Here is a 23,025-nt window from a genome sequence, read left to right as displayed (position 1 = left end):
TTAAGGTCTCCCCACCAGGGGAAGACAACACCCTCATATCCCGTTTTGCACAGCTTGGAATTTGTCCGCTGCCTGAAGGTTAAGGGGGGGGAGGACTCAGACACAAGCCCTAGGGTGTTTGCACAGGTACAGGCCATCTCATTTCCAAGCAGGAAGAGGACTTCCCCAAAGGTCCTGGTTGCCCCTGGTACACGAGTGGGGCTGAAGGAAAGCCTGCCTCCTTGTGGCCGCTTCCCGTAACAACAACCTGAAAACCGGTGCTCAGGGGCACTGCCAATTAAAAGACCTGCTGTGCTGTAAAGGACACCTGGCCTCGCTCAATACCTTGGGGTAGGTGATCGAAAAAGACGTGAAAACAAGGCGGAATTGCAACAAAGGCATTACAACAGGTAGGTTTTACTGGCACATTAAAGCACGTAAAAAGCTGCTTAATAGCACCAGTGACTCGGTTGGAACAAAGGGGCGTTCGGGTTTTTCCGGGCTATATCGTGGAAAACACCGAAGGCCCTTTTTGGCAATCAAATATTCCGCTAATGCAAATCAGCTCGACAGAGAGGTGTCACCTCTCACCATTCAGAATGACCATCATCACCAAGTCTAAGAAAAAAGAAATGCTGGAGGAGGCGTGGTAAAAGAGCTAACCCTGCCCAGCTGGTGGTGGGAAGGTAAACTGGTAACAGCCACTATGGAGAACCGTTTGGAGCTTCCTAAACATCTAAAATCTAGAGCTACAGAGGATCCAGAAATGCCACTCTGGGGCATATACCCAGGGAAACCCAGTAATCGAAGGACACATGCACCCCAACATTGAGTGCACCCCTCTTTTCAAGAGCATAGACTCGCAAGCAAACTAATTGTCCTAGAAAGGAACAATGGATACAGAACTTGCAGTACATATGAAGCATGGAATATTACTGAGCCATGAAATGAAGGAAATGAGTCCATTTGCAGAACTCTCATGGACCTCGGTAGAATCATACTGGGTGACAAATGTCAGAGAAAGGGGAATATCATATGATATCACTTATACGTGCAATCTACATCTTAATACAAAACAACAAACTTCCCTAACAGAAACACAGTCACAGATTGAGAAAGCAAACTTATGGCTACCAAAGGGGAAAGTCAGCGGGAGAGGCATCAACCTGGAGTTTGAAATTGGCATACCTACCCTTAAGTACAGAAAATGATTAGCGAATAAGGACCTGCTTTTAGCACCTAGAACTTGACTCAACACACTGTAATACACGAAGAAGAATATGTAAGCTTGGTAGCAATCCACACAAAAAATACAGAAAGTTCTCTGCGTAAGGGAAGCAAATACGAGTTCACCGGAAAGGAAAACAACATTGCAAATCTGCTATAACCCATTATGAAAATACAAAACAAAAGGGGGTTGGGAATTGTTACTGAATTCGTTCAGTGGCGCAGAACCAACCAGGTGTCGTATCCCTGCAGCCAGAGCAGGCTAGGGTCCCAAGGGTGGACTTCAGTGGGAGTGAGGGTCCTGGTGAGGATGGGCCAGTTAATGCAGCCCCCATGGGAAATGTACTGCCTGATCCAAACTGCAGGTGCTGAAATCTCCAGGGTAAGGGGACCCAACCTACAAGTAAACATGCCTGGGACACCCAGAGGATGGTAGAACCTCTGGGCGGGAAGACATTTGAAACATCACCTCACCTCCATATTTCCCGATGGTGTGATTCCCACCTGTAACCTCTTTCCTTAAGGTCTCCCCACCAGGGGAAGACAACACCCTCATATCCCGTTTTGCACAGCTTGGAATTTGTCCGCTGCCTGAAGGTTAAGGGGGGGGAGGACGCAGACACAAGCCCTAGGGTGTTTGCACAGGTACAGGCCATCTCATTTCCAAGCAGGAAGAGGACTTCCCCAAAGGCCCTGGTTGCCCCGGGTACACGAGTGGGGCTGAAGGAAAGCCTGCCGCCTTGTGGCCGCTTCCCGTAACAACAACCTGAATACCGGTGCTCAGGGGCACTGCCAATTAAAAGACCTGCTGTGCTGTAAAGGACACCTGACCTCGCTCAATACCTTGGGGTAGGTGATCGAAAAAGACGTGAAAACAAGGCGGAATTGCAACAAAGGCATTACAACAGGTAGGTTTTACTGGCACATTAAAGCACGTAAAAAGCTGCTTAATAGCACCAGTGACTCGGTTGGAACAAAGGGGCGTTCGGGTTTTTCCGGGCTATATCGTGGAAAACACCGAAGGCCCTTTTTGGCAATCAAATATTCCGCTAATGCAAATCAGCTCGACAGAGAGGTGTCACCTCTCACCGTTCAGAATGACCATCATCACCAAGTCTAAGAAAAAAGAAATGCTGGAGGAGGCGTGGTAAAAGAGCTAACCCTGCCCAGCTGGTGGTGGGAAGGTAAACTGGTAACAGCCACTATGGAGTACCGTTTGGAGCTTCCTAAACATCTAAAATCTAGAGCTACAGAGGATCCAGAAATGCCACTCTGGGGCATATACCCTGGGAAACCCAGTAATCGAAGGACACATGCACCCCAACATTGAGTGCACCCCTCTTTTCAAGAGCATAGACTCACAAGCAAACTAATTGTCCTAGAAAGGAACAATGGATACAGAACTTGCAGTATCTATGAAGCATGGAATATTACTGAGCCATGAAATGAAGGAAATGAGTCCATTTGCAGAACTCGCATGGACCTAGGTAGAATCATACTGGGTGACAAATGTCAGAGAAAGCGGAATATCGTACGATATCACTTATAGGTCCAATCTACATCTTAATACAAAACAACAAACTTCCCTAACAGAAACACAGTCACAGATTGAGAAAGCAAACTTATGGCTACCAAAGGGGAAAGTCAGCGGGAGAGGCATCAACCTGGAGTTTGAAATTGGCATACCTACCCTTAAGTACAGAAAATGATTAGCGAATAAGGACCTGCTTTTAGCACCTAGAACTTGACTCAACACACTGTAATACACGAAGAGGAATATGTAAGCTTGGTAGCAATCCACACAAAAAATACAGAAACGTCTCTGCGTAAGGGAAGCAAATACGAGTTCACCGGAAAGGAAAACAACATTGCAAATCTGCTATAACCCATTATGAAAATACAAAACAAATGGGGGTTCGGAATTGTTGCTGAATTCGTTCAGTGGTGCAGAACCAACCAGGTGTCGCATCCCTGCAGCCAGAGCAGGCTAGGGTCCCAAGGGTGGACTTCAGTGGGAGTGAGGGTCCTGGTGAGGATGGGCCAGTTAATGCAGCCCCCATGGGAAATGTACTGCCTGATCCAAACTGCAGGTGCTGAAATCTCCAGGGTAAGGGGACCCAACCTACAAGTAAACATGCGTGGGACACCCAGAGGATGGTAGAACCTCTGGGCGGGAAGACATTTGAAACATCACCTCACCTCCATATTTCCCGATGGTGTGATTCCCACCTGTAACCTCTTTCCTTAAGGTCTCCCCACCAGGGGAAGACAACACCCTCATATCCCGTTTTGCACAGCTTGGAATTTGTCCGCTGCCTGAAGGTTAAGGGGGGGGAGGACTCAGACACAAGCCCTAGGGTGTTTGCACAGGTACAGGCCATCTCATTTCCAAGCAGGAAGAGGACTTCCCCAAAGGCCCTGGTTGACCCTGGTACACGAGTGGGGCTGAAGGAAAGCCTGCCGCCTTGTGGCCGCTTCCCGTAACAACAACCTGAAAACCGGTGCTCAGGGGCACTGCTAATTAAAAGACCTGTTGTGCTGTAAAGGACACCTGACCTCGCTCAATACCTTGGGGTAGGTGATCGAAAAAGACGTGAAAACAAGGCGGAATTGCAACAAAGGCATTACAACAGGTAGGTTTTACTGGCACATTAAAGCACGTAAAAAGCTGCTTAATAGCACCAGTGACTCGGTTGGAACAAAGGGGCGTTCGGGTTTTTCCGGGCTATATCGTGGAAAACACCGAAGGCCCTTTTTGGCAATCAAATATTCCGCTAATGCAAATCAGCTCGACAGAGAGGTGTCACCTCTCACCATTCAGAATGACCATCATCACCAAGTCTAAGAAAAAAGAAATGCTGGAGGAGGCGTGGTAAAAGAGCTAACCTGCCCAGCTGGCGGTGGGAAGGTAAACTGGTAACAGCCACTATGGAGAACCGTTTGGAGCTTTCTAAACATCTAAAATCTAGAGCTACAGAGGATCCAGAAATGCCACTCTGAGGCATATATCCTGGGAAACCCTGTAATCGAAGGACACATGCACCCCAACATTGAGTGCACCCCTCTTTTCAAGAGCATAGACTTGCAAGCAAACTAATTGTCCTAGAAAGGAACAATGGATACAGAACTTGCAGTACATATGAAGCATGGAATATTACTGAGCCATGAAATGAAGGAAATGAGTCCATTTGCAGAACTCTCATGGACCTCGGTAGAATCATACTGGGTGACAAATGTCAGAGAAAGGGGAATATCATATGATATCACTTATACGTGCAATCTACATCTTAATACAAAACAACAAACTTCCCTAACAGAAACACAGTCACAGATTGAGAAAGCAAACTTATGGCTACCAAAGGGGAAAGTCAGCGGGAGAGGCATCAACCTGGAGTTTGAAATTGGCATACCTACCCTTAAGTACAGAAAATGATTAGCGAATAAGGACCTCCTTTTAGCACCTAGAACTTGACTCAACACACTGTAATACACGAAGAAGAATATGTAAGCTTGGTAGCAATCCACACAAAAAATACAGAAAGTTCTCTGCATAAGGGAAGCAAATACGAGTTCACCGGAAAGGAAAACAACATTGCAAATCTGCTATATCCCATTATGAAAATACAAAACAAAAGGTGGTTGGGAATTGTTACTGAATTCGTTCAGCGGCGCAGAACCAACCAGTTGTCGCATCCCTGCAGCCAGAGCAGGCTAGGGTCCCAAGGGTGGACTTCAGTGGGAGTGAGGGTCCTGGTGAGGATGGGCCAGTTAATGCAGCCCCCATGGGAAATGTACTGCCTGATCCAAACTGCAGGTGCTGAAATCTCCAGGGTAAGGGGACCCAACCTACAAGTAAACATGCCTGGGACACCCAGAGGATGGTAGAACCTCTGGGCGGGAAGACATTTGAAACATCACCTCACCTCCATATTTCCCGATGGTGTGATTCCCACCTGTAACCTCTTTCCTTAAGGTCTCCCAACCGGGGGAAGACAACACCCTCATATCCCGTTTTGCACAGCTTGGAATTTGTCCGCTGCCTGAAGGTTAAGGGGGGGAGGACTCAGACACAAGCCCTAGGGTGTTTGCACAGGTACAGGCCATCTCATTTCCAAGCAGGAAGAGGACTTCCCCAAAGGCCCTGGTTGCCCCTGGTACACGAGTGGGGCTGAAGGAAAGCCTGCCGCCTTGTGGCCGCTTCCCGTAACAACAACCTGAAAACCGGTGCTCAGGGGCACTGCCAATTAAAAGACCTGCTGTGCTGTAAAGGACACCTGACCTCGCTCAATACCTTGGGGTAGGTGATCGAAAAAGACGTGAAAACAAGGCGGAATTGCAACAAAGGCATTACAACAGGTAGGTTTTACTGGCACAGTAAAGCATGTAAAAAGCTGCTTAATAGCACCAGTGGCTCGGTTGGAACAAAGGGGCGTTCGGGTTTTTCCGGGCTATATCGTGGAAAACACCGAAGGCCCTTTTTGGCAATCAAATATTCCGCTAATGCAAATCAGCTCGACAGAGAGGTGTCACCTCTCACCGTTCAGAATGACCATCATCACCAAGTCTAAGAAAAAAGAAATGCTGGAGGAGGCGTGGTAAAAGAGCTAACCCTGCCCAGCTCGTGGGGTAAGGTAAACTGGTAACAGCCACTATGGAGAACCGTTTGGAGCTTCCTAAACATCTAAAATCTAGAGCTACAGAGGATCCAGAAATGCCACTCTGGGGCATATACCCTGGGAAACCCAGTAATCGAAGGACACATGCACCCCAACATTGAGTGCACCCCTCTTTTCAAGAGCATAGATTCGCAAGCAAACTAATTGTCCTAGAAAGGAACAATGGATACAGAACTTGCAGTACATATGAAGCATGGAATATTACTGAGCCATGAAATGAAGGAAATGAGTCCATTTGCAGAACTCTCATGGACCTCGGTAGAATCATACTGGGTGACAAATGTCAGAGAAAGGGGAATATCATATGATATCACTTATAGGTCCAATCTACATCTTAATACAAAACAACAAACTTCCCTAACAGAAACACAGTCACAGATTGAGAAAGCAAACTTATGGCTACCAAAGTGGAAAGTCAGCGTGAGAGGCATCCACCTGGAGTTTGAAATTGGCATACCTACCCTTAAGTACAGAAAATGATTAGCGAATAAGGACCTGCTTTTAGCACCTAGAACTTGACTCAACACACTGTAATACACGAAGAAGAATATGTAAGCTTGGTAGCAATCCACACAAAAAATACAGAAACATCTCTGCGTAAGGGAAGCAAATACGAGTTCACCGGAAAGGAAAACAACATTGCAAATCTGCTATATCCCATTATGAAAATACAAAACAAAAGCGGGTTGGGAATTGTTGCTGAATTCGTTCAGCGGTGCAGAACCAACCAGGTGTCGCATCCCTGCAGCCAGAGCAGGCTTGGGTCCCAAGGGTGGACTTCAGTGGGAGTGAGGGTCCTGGTGAGGATGGGCCAGTTAATGCAGCCCCCATGGGAAATGTACTGCCTGATCCAAACTGCAGGTGCTGAAATCTCCAGGGTAAGGGGACCCAACCTACAAGTAAACATGCCTGGGACACCCAGAGGATGGTAGAACCTCTGGGCGGGAAGACATTTGAAACATCACCTCACCTCCATATTTCCCGATGGTGTGATTCCCACCTGTAACCCCTTTCCTTAAGGTCTCCCCACCAGGGGAAGACAACACCCTCATATCCCGTTTTGCACAGCTTGGAATTTGTCCGCTGCCTGAAGGTTAAGGGGGGGGAGGACTCAGACACAAGCCCTAGGGTGTTTGCACAGGTACAGGCCATCTCATTTCCAAGCAGGAAGAGGACTTCCCCAAAGGCCCTGGTTGCCCCTGGTACACGAGTGGGGCTGAAGGAAAGCCTGCCTCCTTGTGGCCGCTTCCCGTAACAACAACCTGAAAACCGGTGCTCAGGGGCACTGCCAATTAAAAGACCTGCTGTGCTGTAAAGGACACCTGGCCTCGCTCAATACCTTGGGGTAGGTGATCGAAAAAGACGTGAAAACAAGGCGGAATTGCAACAAAGGCATTACAACAGGTAGGTTTTACTGGCACATTAAAGCACGTAAAAAGCTCCTTAATAGCACCAGTGACTCGGTTGGAACAAAGGGGCGTTCGGGTTTTTCCGGGCTATATCGTGGAAAACACCGAAGGCCCTTTTTGGCAATCAAATATTCCGCTAATGCAAATCAGCTCGACAGAGAGGTGTCACCTCTCACCATTCAGAATGACCATCATCACCAAGTCTAAGAAAAAAGAAATGCTGGAGGAGGCGTGGTAAAAGAGCTAACCCTGCCCAGCTGGTGGTGGGAAGGTAAACTGGTAACAGCCACTATGGAGAACCGTTTGGAGCTTCCTAAACATCTAAAATCTAGAGCTACAGAGGATCCAGAAATGCCACTCTGGGGCATATACCCTGGGAAACCCAGTAATCGAAGGACACATGCACCCCAACATTGAGTGCACCCCTCTTTTCAAGAGCATAGACTCACAAGCAAACTAATTGTCCTAGAAAGGAACAATGGATACAGAACTTGCAGTACCTATGAAGCATGGAATATTACTGAGCCATGAAATGAAGGAAATGAGTCCATTTGCAGAACTCGCATGGACCTAGGTAGAATCATACTGGGTGACAAATGTCAGAGAAAGCGGAATATCGTATGATATCACTTATAGGTCCAATCTACATCTTAATACAAAACAACAAACTTCCCTAACAGAAACACAGTCACAGATTGAGAAAGCTAACTTATGGCTACCAAAGGGGAAAGTCAGCGGGAGAGGCATCAACCTGGAGTTTGAAATTGGCCTACCTACCCTTAAGTACAGAAAATGATTAGCGAATAAGGACCTGCTTTTAGCACCTAGAACTTGACTCAACACACTGTAATACACGAAGAAGAATATGTAAGCTTGGTAGCAATCCACACAAAAAATACAGAAACGTCTCTGCGTAAGGGAAGCAAATACGAGTTCACCGGAAAGGAAAACAACATTGCAAATCTGCTATATCCCATTATGAAAATACAAAACAAAAGGGGGTTGGGAATTGTTGCTGAATTCGTTCAGCGGTGCAGAACCAACCAGGTGTCGCATCCCTGCAGCCAGAGCAGGCTAGGGTCCCAAGGGTGGACTTCAGTGGGAGTGAGGGTCCTGGTGAGGATGGGCCAGTTAATGCACCCCCATGGGAAATGTACTGCTTGATCCAAACTGCAGGTGCTGAAATCTCCAGGGTAAGGGTACCCAACCTACAAGTAAACATGCCTGGGACACCCAGAGGATGGTAGAACCTCTGGGCGGGAAGACATTTGAAACACCACCTCACCTCCATATTTCCCGATGGTGTGATTCCCACCTGTAACCTCTTTCCTTAAGGTCTCCCCACCAGGGGAAGACAACACCGTCATATCCCGTTTAGCACAGCTTGGAATTTGTCCGCTGCCTGAAGGTTAAGGGGGGGGAGGACGCAGACACAAGCCCTAGGGTGTTTGCACAGGTACAGGCCATCTCATTTCCAAGCAGGAAGAGGACTTCCCCAAAGGCCCTGGTTGCCCCTGGTACACGAGTGGGGCTGAAGGAAAGCCTGCCACCTTGTGGCCGCTTCCCGTAACAACAACCTGGATACCGGTGCTCAGGGGCACTGCCAATTAAAAGACCTGCTGTGCTGTAAAGGACACCTGACCTCGCTCAATACCTTGGGGTAGGTGATCGAAAAAGACGTGAAAACAAGGCGGAATTGCAACAAAGGCATTACAACAGGTAGGTTTTACTGGCACATTAAAGCACGTAAAAAGCTGCTTAATAGCACCAGTGACTCGGTTGGAACAAAGGGGCATTCGGGTTTTTCCGGGCTATATCGTGGAAAACACCGAAGGCCCTTTTTGGCAATCAAATATTCCGCTAATGCAAATCAGCTCGACAGAGAGTTGTCACCTCTCACCGTTCAGAATGACCATCATCACCAAGTCTAAGAAAAAAGAAATGCTGGAGGAGGCGTGGTAAAAGAGCTAACCCTGCCCAGCTGGTGGTGGGAAGGTAAACTGGTAACAGCCACTATGGAGTACCGTTTGGAGCTTCCTAAACATCTAATATCTAGAGCTACAGAGGATCCAGAAATGCCACTCTGGGGCATATACCCTGGGAAACCCAGTAATCGAAGGACACATGCACCCCAACATTGAGTGCACCCCTCTTTTCAAGAGCATAGACTCACAAGCAAACTAATTGTCCTAGAAAGGAACAATGGATACAGAACTTGCAGTACCTATGAAGCATGGAATATTACTGAGCCATGAAATGAAGGAAATGAGTCCATTTGCAGAACTCGCATGGACCTAGGTAGAATTATACTGGGTGACAAATGTCAGAGAAAGCGGAATATCATATGATATCACTTATAGGTCCAATCTACATCTTAATACAAAACAACAAACTTCCCTAACAGAAACACAGTCACAGATTGAGAAAGCAAACTTATGGCTACCAAAGGGGAAAGTCAGCGGGAGAGGAATCAACCTGGAGTTTGAAATTGGCATACCTACCCTTAAGTACAGAAAATGATTAGCGAATAAGGACCTGCTTTTAGCACCTAGAACTTGACTCAACACACTGTAATACACGAAGAGGTATATGTAATCTTGGTAGCAATACACACAAAAAATACAGAAACGTCTCTGCGTAAGGGAAGCAACTACGAGTTCACCGGAAAGGAAAACAACATTGCAAATCTGCTATAACCCATTATGAAAATACAAAACAAAAGGGGGTTCGGAATTGTTGCTGAATTCGTTCAGCGGTGCAGAACCAACCAGGTGTCGCATCCCTGCAGCCAGAGCAGGCTAGGGTCCCAAGGGTGGACTTCAGTGGGAGTGAGGGTCCTGGTGAGGATGGGCCAGTTAATGCAGCCCCCATGGGAAATGTACTGCCTGATCCAAACTGCAGGTGCTGAAATCTCCAGGGTAAGGGGACCCAACCTACAAGTAAACATGCCTGGGACACCCAGAGGATGGTAGAACCTCTGGGCGGGAAGACATTTGAAACATCACCTCACTTCCATATTTCCCGATGGTGTGATTCCCACCTGTAACCTCTTTCCTTAAGGTCTCCCCACCAGGGGAAGACAACACCCTCATATCCCGTTTTGCACAGCTTGGAATTTGTCCGCTGCCTGAAGGTTAAGGGGGGGGAGGACGCAGACACAAGCCCTAGGGTGTTTGCACAGGTACAGGCCATCTCATTTCCAAGCAGGAAGAGGACTTCCCCAAAGGCCCTGGTTGCCCCTGGTACACGAGTGGGGCTGAAGGAAAGCCTGCCGCCTTGTGGCCGCTTCCCGTAACAACAACCTGAATACCGGTGCTCAGGGGCACTGCCAATTAAAAGACCTGCTGTGCTGTAAAGGACACCTGACCTCGCTCAATACCTTGGGGTAGGTGATCGAAAAAGACGTGAAAACAAGGCGGAATTGCAACAAAGGCATTACAACAGGTAGGTTTTACTGGCACATTAAAGCACGTAAAAAGCTGCTTAATAGCACCAGTGACTCGGTTGGAACAAAGGGGCGTTCGGGTTTTTCCGGGCTATATCGTGGAAAACACCGAAGGCCCTTTTTGGCAATCAAATATTCCGCTAATGCAAATCAGCTCGACAGAGAGGTGTCACCTCTCACCATTCAGAATGACCATCATCACCAAGTCTAAGAAAAAAGAAATGCTGGAGGAGGCGTGGTAAAAGAGCTAACCTGCCCAGCTGGTGGTGGGAAGGTAAACTGGTATCAGCCACTATGGAGAACCGTTTGGAGCTTTCTAAACATCTAAAATCTAGAGCTACAGAGGATCCAGAAATGCCACTCTGGGGCATATATCCTGGGAAACCCAGTAATCGAAGGACACATGCACCCCAACATTGAGTGCACCCCTCTTTTCAAGAGCATAGACTTGCAAGCAAACTAATTGTCCTAGAAAGGAACAATGGATACAGAACTTGCAGTACATATGAAGCATGGAATATTACTGAGCCATGAAATGAAGGAAATGTGTCCATTTGCAGAACTCTCATGGACCTCGGTAGAATCATACTGGGTGACAAATGTCAGAGAAAGGGGAATATCATATGATATCACTTATACGTGCAATCTACATCTTAATACAAAACAACAAACTTCCCTAAAAGAAACACAGTCACAGATTGAGAAAGCAAACTTATGGCTACCAAAGGGGAAAGTCAGCGGGAGAGGCATCAACCTGGAGTTTGAAATTGGCATACCTACCCTTAAGTACAGAAAATGATTAGCGAATAAGGACCTGCTTTTAGCACCTAGAACTTGACTCAACACACTGTAATACACGAAGAAGAATATGTAAGCTTGGTAGAAATCCACACAAAAAATACAGAAAGTTCTCTGCGTAAGGGAAGCAAATACGAGTTCACCGGAAAGGAAAACAACATTGCAAATCTGCTATAACCCATTATGAAAATACAAAACAAAAGGGGGTTGGGAATTGTTACTGAATTCGTTCAGTGGCGCAGAACCAACCAGGTGTCGCATCCCTGCAGCCAGAGCAGGCTAGGGTCCCAAGGGTGGACTTCAGTGGGAGTGAGGGTCCTGGTGAGGATGGGCCAGTTAATGCAGCCCCCATGGGAAATGTACTGCCTGATCCAAACTGCAGGTGCTGAAATCTCCAGGGTAAGGGGACCCAACCTACAAGTAAACATGCCTGGGACACCCAGAGGATGGTAGAACCTCTGGGCGGGAAGACATTTGAAACATCACCTCACCTCCATATTTCCCGATGGTGTGATTCCCACCTGTAACCTCTTTCCTTAAGGTCTCCCCACCAGGGGAAGACAACACCCTCATATCCCGTTTTGCACAGCTTGGAATTTGTCCGCTGCCTGAAGGTTAAGGGGGGGGAGGACGCAGACACAAGCCCTAGGGTGTTTGCACAGGTACAGGCCATCTCATTTCCAAGCAGGAAGAGGACTTCCCCAAAGGCCCTGGTTGCCCCTGGTACACGAGTGGGGCTGAAGGAAAGCCTGCCGCCTTGTGGCCGCTTCCCGTAACAACAACCTGAAAACCGGTGCTCAGGGGCACTGCCAATTAAAAGACCTGCTGTGCTGTAAAGGACACCTGACCTCGCTCAATACCTTGGGGTAGGTGATCGAAAAAGACGTGAAAACAAGGCGGAATTGCAACAAAGGCATTACAACAGGTAGGTTTTACTGGCACATTAAAGCACGTAAAAAGCTGCTTAATAGCACCAGTGACTCGGTTGGAACAAAGGGGCGTTCGGGTTTTTCCGGGCTATATCGTGGAAAACACCGAAGGCCCTTTTTGGCAATCAAATATTCCGCTAATGCAAATCAGCTCGACAGAGAGGTGTCACCTCTCACCGTTCAGAATGACCATCATCACCAAGTCTAAGAAAAAAGAAATGCTGGAGGAGGCGTGGTAAAAGAGCTAACCCTGCCCAGCTGGTGGTGGGAAGGTAAACTGGTAACAGCCACTATGGAGTACCGTTTGGAGCTTCCTAAACATCTAAAATCTAGAGCTACAGAGGATCCAGAAATGCCACTCTGGGGCATATACCCTGGGAAACCCAGTAATCGAAGGACACATGCACCCCAACATTGAGTGCACCCCTCTTTTCAAGAGCATAGACTCACAAGCAAACTAATTGTCCTAGAAAGGAACAATGGATACAGAACTTGCAGTATCTATGAAGCATGGAATATTACTGAGCCATGAAATGAAGGAAATGAGTCCATTTGCAGAACTCGCATGGACCTAGGTAGAATCATACTGGGTGACAAATGTCAGAGAAAGCGGAATATCGTACGATATCACTTATAGGTCCAATCTACATCTTAATACAAAACAACAAACTTCCCTAACAGAAACACAGTCACAGATTGAGAAAGCAAACTTATGGCTACCAAAGGGGAAAGTCAGCGGGAGAGGCATCAACCTGGAGTTTGAAATTGGCATACCTACCCTTAAGTACAGAAAATGATTAGCGAATAAGGACCTGCTTTTAGCACCTAGAACTTGACTCAACACACTGTAATACACGAAGAGGAATATGTAAGCTTGGTAGCAATCCACACAAAAAATACAGAAACGTCTCTGCGTAAGGGAAGCAAATACGAGTTCACCGGAAAGGAAAACAACATTGCAAATCTGCTATAACCCATTATGAAAATACAAAACAAATGGGGGTTCGGAATTGTTGCTGAATTCGTTCAGTGGTGCAGAACCAACCAGGTGTCGCATCCCTGCAGCCAGAGCAGGCTAGGGTCCCAAGGGTGGACTTCAGTGGGAGTGAGGGTCCTGGTGAGGATGGGCCAGTTAATGCAGCCCCCATGGGAAATGTACTGCCTGATCCAAACTGCAGGTGCTGAAATCTCCAGGTTAAGGGGACCCAACCTACAAGTAAACATGCGTGGGACACCCAGAGGATGGTAGAACCTCTGGGCGGGAAGACATTTGAAACATCACCTCACCTCCATATTTCCCGATGGTGTGATTCCCACCTGTAACCTCTTTCCTTAAGGTCTCCCCACCAGGGGAAGACAACACCCTCATATCCCGTTTTGCACAGCTTGGAATTTGTCCGCTGCCTGAAGGTTAAGGGGGGGGAGGACTCAGACACAAGCCCTAGGGTGTTTGCACAGGTACAGGCCATCTCATTTCCAAGCAGGAAGAGGACTTCCCCAAAGGCCCTGGTTGACCCTGGTACACGAGTGGGGCTGAAGGAAAGCCTGCCGCCTTGTGGCCGCTTCCCGTAACAACAACCTGAAAACCGGTGCTCAGGGGCACTGCTAATTAAAAGACCTGTTGTGCTGTAAAGGACACCTGACCTCGCTCAATACCTTGGGGTAGGTGATCGAAAAAGACGTGAAAACAAGGCGGAATTGCAACAAAGGCATTACAACAGGTAGGTTTTACTGGCACATTAAAGCACGTAAAAAGCTGCTTAATAGCACCAGTGACTCGGTTGGAACAAAGGGGCGTTCGGGTTTTTCCGGGCTATATCGTGGAAAACACCGAAGGCCCTTTTTGGCAATCAAATATTCCGCTAATGCAAATCAGCTCGACAGAGAGGTGTCACCTCTCACCATTCAGAATGACCATCATCACCAAGTCTAAGAAAAAAGAAATGCTGGAGGAGGCGTGGTAAAAGAGCTAACCTGCCCAGCTGGCGGTGGGAAGGTAAACTGGTAACAGCCACTATGGAGAACCGTTTGGAGCTTTCTAAACATCTAAAATCTAGAGCTACAGAGGATCCAGAAATGCCACTCTGAGGCATATATCCTGGGAAACCCTGTAATCGAAGGACACATGCACCCCAACATTGAGTGCACCCCTCTTTTCAAGAGCATAGACTTGCAAGCAAACTAATTGTCCTAGAAAGGAACAATGGATACAGAACTTGCAGTACATATGAAGCATGGAATATTACTGAGCCATGAAATGAAGGAAATGAGTCCATTTGCAGAACTCTCATGGACCTCGGTAGAATCATACTGGGTGACAAATGTCAGAGAAAGGGGAATATCATATGATATCACTTATACGTGCAATCTACATCTTAATACAAAACAACAAACTTCCCTAACAGAAACACAGTCACAGATTGAGAAAGCAAACTTATGGCTACCAAAGGGGAAAGTCAGCGGGAGAGGCATCAACCTGGAGTTTGAAATTGGCATACCTACCCTTAAGTACAGAAAATGATTAGCGAATAAGGACCTCCTTTTAGCACCTAGAACTTGACTCAACACACTGTAATACATGAAGAAGAATATGTAAGCTTGGTAGCAATCCACACAAAAAATACAGAAAGTTCTCTGCATAAGGGAAGCAAATACGAGTTCACCGGAAAGGAAAACAACATTGCAAATCTGCTATATCCCATTATGAAAATACAAAACAAAAGGGGGTTGGGAATTGTTACTGAATTCGTTCAGCGGCGCAGAACCAACCAGGTGTCGCATCCCTGCAGCCAGAGCAGGCTAGGGTCCCAAGGGTGGAATTCAGTGGGAGTGAGGGTCCTGGTGAGGATGGGCCAGTTAATGCAGCCCCCATGGGAAATGTACTGCCTGATCCAAACTGCAGGTGCTGAAATCTCCAGGGTAAGGGGACCCAACCTACAAGTAAACATGCCTGGGACACCCAGAGGATGGTAGAACCTCTGGGCGGGAAGACATTTGAAACATCACCTCACCTCCATATTTCCCGATGGTGTGATTCCCACCTGTAACCTCTTTCCTTAAGGTCTCCCAACCGGGGGAAGACAACACCCTCATATCCCGTTTTGCACAGCTTGGAATTTGTCCGCTGCCTGAAGGTTAAGGGGGGGAGGACTCAGACACAAGCCCTAGGGTGTTTGCACAGGTACAGGCCATCTCATTTCCAAGCAGGAAGAGGACTTCCCCAAAGGCCCTGGTTGCCCCTGGTACACGAGTGGGGCTGAAGGAAAGCCTGCCGCCTTGTGGCCACTTCCCGTAACAACAACCTGAAAACTGGTGCTCAGGGGCACTGCCAATTAAAAGACCTGCTGTGCTGTAAAGGACACCTGACCTCGCTCAATACCTTGGGGTAGGTGATCGAAAAAGACGTGAAAACAAGGCGGAATTGCAACAAAGGCATTACAACAGGTAGGTTTTACTGGCACAGTAAAGCATGTAAAAAGCTGCTTAATAGCACCAGTGACTCGGTTGGAACAAAGGGGCGTTCGGGTTTTTCCGGGCTATATCGTGGAAAACACCGAAGGCCCTTTTTGGCAATCAAATATTCCGCTAATGCAAATCAGCTCGACAGAGAGGTGTCACCTCTCACCGTTCAGAATGACCATCATCACCAAGTCTAAGAAAAAAGAAATGCTGGAGGAGGCGTGGTAAAAGAGCTAACCCTGCCCAGCTCGTGGGGTAAGGTAAACTGGTAACAGCCACTATGGAGAACCGTTTGGAGCTTCCTAAACATCTAAAATCTAGAGCTACAGAGGATCCAGAAATGCCACTCTGGGGCATATACCCTGGGAAACCCAGTAATCGAAGGACACATGCACCCCAACATTGAGTGCACCCCTCTTTTCAAGAGCATAGATTCGCAAGCAAACTAATTGTCCTAGAAAGGAACAATGGATACAGAACTTGCAGTACCTATGAAGCATGGAATATTACTGAGCCATGAAATGAAGGAAATGAGTCCATTTGCAGAACTCGCATGGACCTCGGTAGAATCATACTGGGTGACAAATGTCAGAGAAAGGGGAATATCATATGATATCACTTATACGTGCAATCTACATATTAATACAAAACAACAAACTTCCCTAAGAGAAACACAGTCACAGATTGAGAAAGCAAACTTATGGCTACCAAAGTGGAAAGTCAGCGGGAGAGGCATCAACCTGGAGTTTGAAATTGGCATACCTACCCTTAAGTACAGAAAATGATTAGCGAATAAGGACCTGCTTTTAGCACCTAGAACTTGACTCAACACACTGTAATACACGAAGAAGAATATGTAAGCTTGGTAGCAATCCACACAAAAAATACAGAAACATCTCTGCGTAAGGGAAGCAAATACGAGTTCACCGGAAAGGAAAACAACATTGCAAATCTGCTATATCCCATTATGAAAATACAAAACAAAAGCGGGTTGGGAATTGTTGCTGAATTCGTTCAGCGGTGCAGAACCAACCAGGTGTCGCATCCCTGCAGCCAGAGCAGGCTAGGGTCCCAAGGGTGGACTTCAGTGGGAGTGAGGGTCCTGGTGAGGATGGGCCAGTTAATGCAGCCCCCATGGGAAATGTACTGCCTGATCCAAACTGCAGGTGCTGAAATCTCCAGGGTAAGGGGACCCAACCTACAAGTAAACATGCCTGGGACACCCAGAGGATGGTAGAACCTCTGGGCGGGAAGACATTTGAAACATCACCTCACCTCCATATTTCCCGATGGTGTGATTCCCACCTGTAACCTCTTTCCTTAAGGTCTCCCCACCAGGGGAAGACAACACCCTCATATCCCGTTTTGCACAGCTTGGAATTTGTCCGCTGCCTGAAGGTTAAGGGGGGGGGGAGGACTCAGACACAAGCCCTAGGGTGTTTGCACAGGTACAGGCCATCTCATTTCCAAGCAGGAAGAGGACTTCCCCAAAGGCCCTGGTTGCCCCTGGTACACGAGTGGGGCTGAAGGAAAGCGTGCCGCCTTGTGGCCGCTTCCCGTAACAACAACGTGAAAACCGGTGCTCAGGGGCACTGCCAATTAAAAGACCTGCTGTGCTGTAAAGGACACCTGACCTCGCTCAATACCTTGGGGTAGGTGATCGAAAAAGACGTGAAAACAAGGCGGAATTGCAACAAAGGCATTACAACAGGTAGGTTTTACTGGCACATTAAAGCACGTAAAAAGCTGCTTAATAGCACCAGTGACTCGGTTGGAACAAAGGGGCGTTCGGGTTTTTCCGGGCTATATCGTGGAAAACACCGAAGGCCCTTTTTGGCAATCAAATATTCCGCTAATGCAAATCAGCTCGACAGAGAGGTGTCACCTCTCACCATTCAGAATGACCATCATCACCAAGTCTAAGAAAAAAGAAATGCTGGAGGAGGCGTGGTAAAAGAGCCTACCTGCCCAGCTGGTGGTGGGAAGGTAAACTGGTAACAGCCACTATGGAGAACCGTTTGGAGCTTCCTAAACATCTAAAATCTAGAGCTACAGAGGATCCAGAAATGCCACTCTGGGGCATATATCCTGGGAAACCCAGTAATCGAAGGACACATGCACCCCAACATTGAGTGCACCCCTCTTTTCAAGAGCATAGACTCGCAAGCAAACTAATTGTCCTAGAAAGGAACAATGGATACAGAACTTGCAGTACATATGAAGCATGGAATATTACTGAGCCATGAAATGAAGGAAATGAGTCCATTTGCAGAACTCGCATGGACCTCGGTAGAATCATACTGGGTGACAAATGTCAGAGAAAGGGGAATATCATATGATATCACTTATACTTGCAATCTACATCTTAATACAAAACAACAAACTTCCCTAACAGAAACACAGTCACAGATTGAGAAAGCAAACTTATGGCTACCAAAGGGGAAAGTCAGCGGGAGAGGCATCAACCTGGAGTTTGAAATTGGCATACCTACCCTTAAGTACAGAAAATGATTAGCGAATAAGGACCTGCTTTTAGCACCTAGAACTTGACTCAACACACTGTAATACACGAAGAAGAATATGTAAGCTTGGTAGCAATCCACACAAAAAATACCGAAACGTCTCTGCGTAAGGGAAGCAAATACGAGTTCACCGGAAAGGAAAACAACATTGCAAATCTGCTATATCCCATTATGAAAATACAAAACAAAAGGGGGTTGGGAATTGTTGCTGAATTCGTTCAGCGGTGCAGAACCAACCAGGTGTCGCATCCCTGCAGCCAGAGCAGGCTAGGGTCCCAAGGGTGGACTTCAGTGGGAGTGAGGGTCCTGGTGAGGATGGGCCTGTTAATGCAGCCCCCATGGGAAATGTATTGCCTGATCCAAACTGCAGGTGCTGAAATCTCCAGGGTAAGGGGACCCAACCTACAAGTAAACATGCCTGGGACACCCAGAGGATGGTAGAACCTCTGGGCGGGAAGACATTTGAAACATCACCTCACCTCCATATTTCCCGATGGTGTGATTCCCACCTGTAACCTCTTTCCTTAAGGTCTCCCCACCAGGGGAAGACAACACCCTCATATCCCGTTTTGCACAGCTTGGAATTTGTCCGCTGCCTGAAGGTTAAGGGGGGGGAGGACTCAGACACAAGCCCTAGGGTGTTTGCACAGGTACAGGCCATCTCATTTCCAAGCAGGAAGAGGACTTCCCCAAAGGCCCTGGTTGCCCCTGGTACACGAGTGGGGCTGAAGGAAAGCCTGACGCCTTGTGGCCGCTTCCCGTAACAACAACCTGAAAACCGGTGCTCAGGGGCACTGCCAATTAAAAGACCTGCTGTGCTGTAAAGGACACCTGACCTCGCTCAATACCTTGGGGTAGGTGATCGAAAAAGACGTGAAAACAAGGCGGAAATGCAACAAAGGCATTACAACAGGTAGGTTTTACTGGCACATTAAAGCACGTAAAAAGCTGCTTAATAGCACCAGTGACTCGGTTGGAACAAAGGGGCGTTCGGGTTTTCCGGGCTATATCGTGGAAAACACCGAAGGCCCTTTTTGGCAATCAAATATTCCGCTAATGCAAATCAGCTCGACAGAGAGGTGTCACCTCTCACCGTTCAGAATGACCATCATCACCAAGTCTAAGAAAAAAGAAATGCTGGAGGAGGCGTGGTAAAAGAGCTAACCCTGCCCAGCTCGTGGGGTAAGGTAAACTGGTAACAGCCACTATGGAGAACCGTTTGGAGCTTCCTAAACATCTAAAATCTAGAGCTACAGAGGATCCAGAAATGCCACTCTGGGGCATATACCCTGGGAAATCCAGTAATCGAAGGACACATGCACCCCAACATTGAGTGCACCCCTCTTTTCAAGAGCATAGACTCACAAGCAAACTAATTGTCCTAGAAAGGAACAATGGATACAGAACTTGCAGTACCTATGAAGCATGGAATATTACTGAGCCATGAAATGAAGGAAATGAGTCCATTTGCAGAACTCGCATGGACCTAGGTAGAATCATACTGGGTGACAAATGTCAGAGAAAGCGGAATATCGTATGATATCACTTATAGGTCCAATCTACATCTTAATACAAAACAACAAACATCCCTAACAGAAACACAGTCACAGATTGAGAAAGCAAACTTATGGCTACCAAAGGGGAAAGTCAGCGGGAGAGGAATCAACCTGGAGTTTGAAATTGGCATACCTACCCTTAAGTACAGAAAATGATTAGCGAATAAGGACCTGCTTTTAGCACCTAGAACTTGACTCAACACACTGTAATACACGAAGAGGAATATGTAAGCTTGGTAGCAATCCACACAAAAAATACAGAAACGTCTCTGCGTAAGGGAAGCAAATACGAGTTCACCGGAAAGGAAAACAACATTGCAAATCTGCTATAACCCATTATGAATATACAAAACAAAAGGGGGTTGGGAATTGTTGCTGAATTCGTTCAGCGGTGCAGAACCAACCAGGTGTCGCATCCCTGCAGCCAGAGCAGGCTAGGGTCCCAAGGGTGGACTTCAGTGGGAGTGAGGGTCCTGGTGAGGATGGGCCAGTTAATGCAGCCCCCATGGGAAATGTACTGCCTGATCCAAACTGCAGGTGCTGAAATCTCCAGGGTAAGGGGACCCAACCTACAAGTAAACATGCCTGGGACACCCAGAGGATGGTAGAACCTCTGGGCGGGAAGACATTTGAAACATCACCTCACCTCCATATTTCCCGATGGTGTGATTCCCACCTGTAACCTCTTTCCTTAAGGTCTCCCCACCAGGGGAAGACAACACCCTCATATCCCGTTTTGCACAGCTTGGAATTTGTCCGCTGCCTGAAGGTTAAGGGGGGGGAGGACGCAGACACAAGCCCTAGGGTGTTTGCACAGGTACAGGCCATCTCATTTCCAAGCAGGAAGAGGACTTCCCCAAAGGCCCTGGTTGCCCCTGGTACACGAGTGGGGCTGAAGGAAAGCCTGCCGCCTTGTGGCCGCTTCCCGTAACAACAACCTGAAAACCGGTGCTCAGGGGCACTGCCAATTAAAAGACCTGCTGTGCTGTAAAGGACACCTGACCTCGCTCAATACCTTGGGGTAGGTGATCGAAAAAGACGTGAAAACAAGGCGGAATTGCAACAAAGGCATTACAACAGGTAGGTTTTACTGGCACATTAAAGCACGTAAAAAGCTGCTTAATAGCACCAGTGACTCGGTTGGAACAAAGGGGCGTTCGGGTTTTTCCGGGCTATATCGTGGAAAACACCGAAGGCCCTTTTTGGCAATCAAATATTCCGCTAATGCAAATCAGCTCGACAGAGAGGTGTCACCTCTCACCGTTCAGAATGACCATCATCACCAATTCTAAGAAAAAAGAAATGCTGGAAGAGGCGTGGTAAAAGAGCTAACCCTGCCCAGCTGGTGGTGGGAAGGTAAACTGGTAACAGCCACTATGGAGAACCGTTTGGAGCTTCCTAAACATCTAAAATCTAGAGCTACAGAGGATCCAGAAATGCCACTCTGGGGCATATACCCTGGGAAACCCAGTAATCGAAGGACACATGCACCCCAACATTGAGTGCACCCCTCTTTTCAAGAGCATAGACTCGCAAGCAAACTAATTGTCCTAGAAAGGAACAATGGATACAGAACTTGCAGTACATATGAAGCATGGAATATTACTGAGCCATGAAATGAAGGAAATGAGTCCATTTGCAGAACTCGCATGGACCTAGGTAGAATTATACTGGGTGACAAATGTCAGAGAAAGCGGAATATCATATCATATCACTTATAGGTCCAATCTACATCTTAATACAAAACAACAAACTTCCCTAACAGAAACACAGTCACAGATTGAGAAAGCAAACTTATGGCTACCAAAGGGGAAAGTCAGCGCGAGAGGCATCAACCTGGAGTTTGAAATTGGCATACCTACCCTTAAGTACAGAAAATGATTAGCGAATAAGGACCTCCTTTTAGCACCTAGAACTTGACTCAACACACTGTAATACACGAAGAAGAATATGTAAGCTTGGTAGCAGTCCACACAAAAAATACAGAAAGGTCTCTGCATAAGGGAAGCAAATACGAGTTCACCGGAAAGGAAAACAACATTGCAAATCTGCTATATCCCATTATGAAAATACAAAACAAAAGCGGGTTGGGAATTGTTGCTGAATTCGTTCAGTGGTGCAGAACCAACCAGGTGTCGCATCCCTGCAGCCAGAGCAGGCTAGGGTCCCAAGGGTGGACTTCAGTGGGAGTGAGGGTCCTGGTGAGGATGGGCCAGTTAATGCAGCCCCCATGGGAAATGTACTGCCTGATCCAAACTGCAGGTGCTGAAATCTCCAGGGTAAGGGGACCCAACCTACAAGTAAACATGCCTGGGACACCCAGAGGATGGTAGAACCTCTGGGCGGGAAGACATTTGAAACATCACCTCACCTCCATATTTCCCGATGGTGTGATTCCCACCTTTAACCTCTTTCCTTAAGGTCTCCCCACCAGGGGAAGACAACACCCTCATATCCCGTTTTGCACAGCTTGGAATTTGTCCGCTGCCTGAAGTTTAAGGGGGGGGAGGACTCAGACACAAGCCCTAGGGTGTTTGCACAGGTACAGGCCATCTCATTTCCAAGCAGGAAGAGGACTTCCCCAAAGGCCCTGGTTGCCCCTGGTACACGAGTGGGGCTGAAGGAAAGCCTGCCGCCTTGTGGCCGCTTCCCGTAACAACAACCTGAATACCGGTGCTCAGGGGCACTGCCAATTAAAAGACCTGCTGTGCTGTAGAGGACACCTGACCTCGCTCAATACCTTGGGGTAGGTGATCGAAAAAGACGTGAAAACAAGGCGGAATTGCAACAAAGGCATTACAACAGGTAGGTATTACTGGCACATTAAAGCACGTAAAAAGCTGCTTAATAGCACCAGTGACTCGGTTGGAACAAAGGGGCGTTCGGGTTTTTCCGGGCTATATCGTGGAAAACACCGAAGGCCCTTTTTGGCAATCAAATATTCCGCTAATGCAAATCAGCTCGACAGAGAGGTGTCACCTCTCACCATTCAGAATGACCATCATCACCAAGTCTAAGAAAAAAG

This window comes from Mesoplodon bidens (assembly GCF_964165515.1).
Source record: "Mesoplodon bidens genome assembly, chromosome: 9".
NCBI lineage: Eukaryota > Metazoa > Chordata > Mammalia > Artiodactyla > Ziphiidae > Mesoplodon > Mesoplodon bidens.
Note: the sequence above shows the minus strand (reverse complement) of the source record.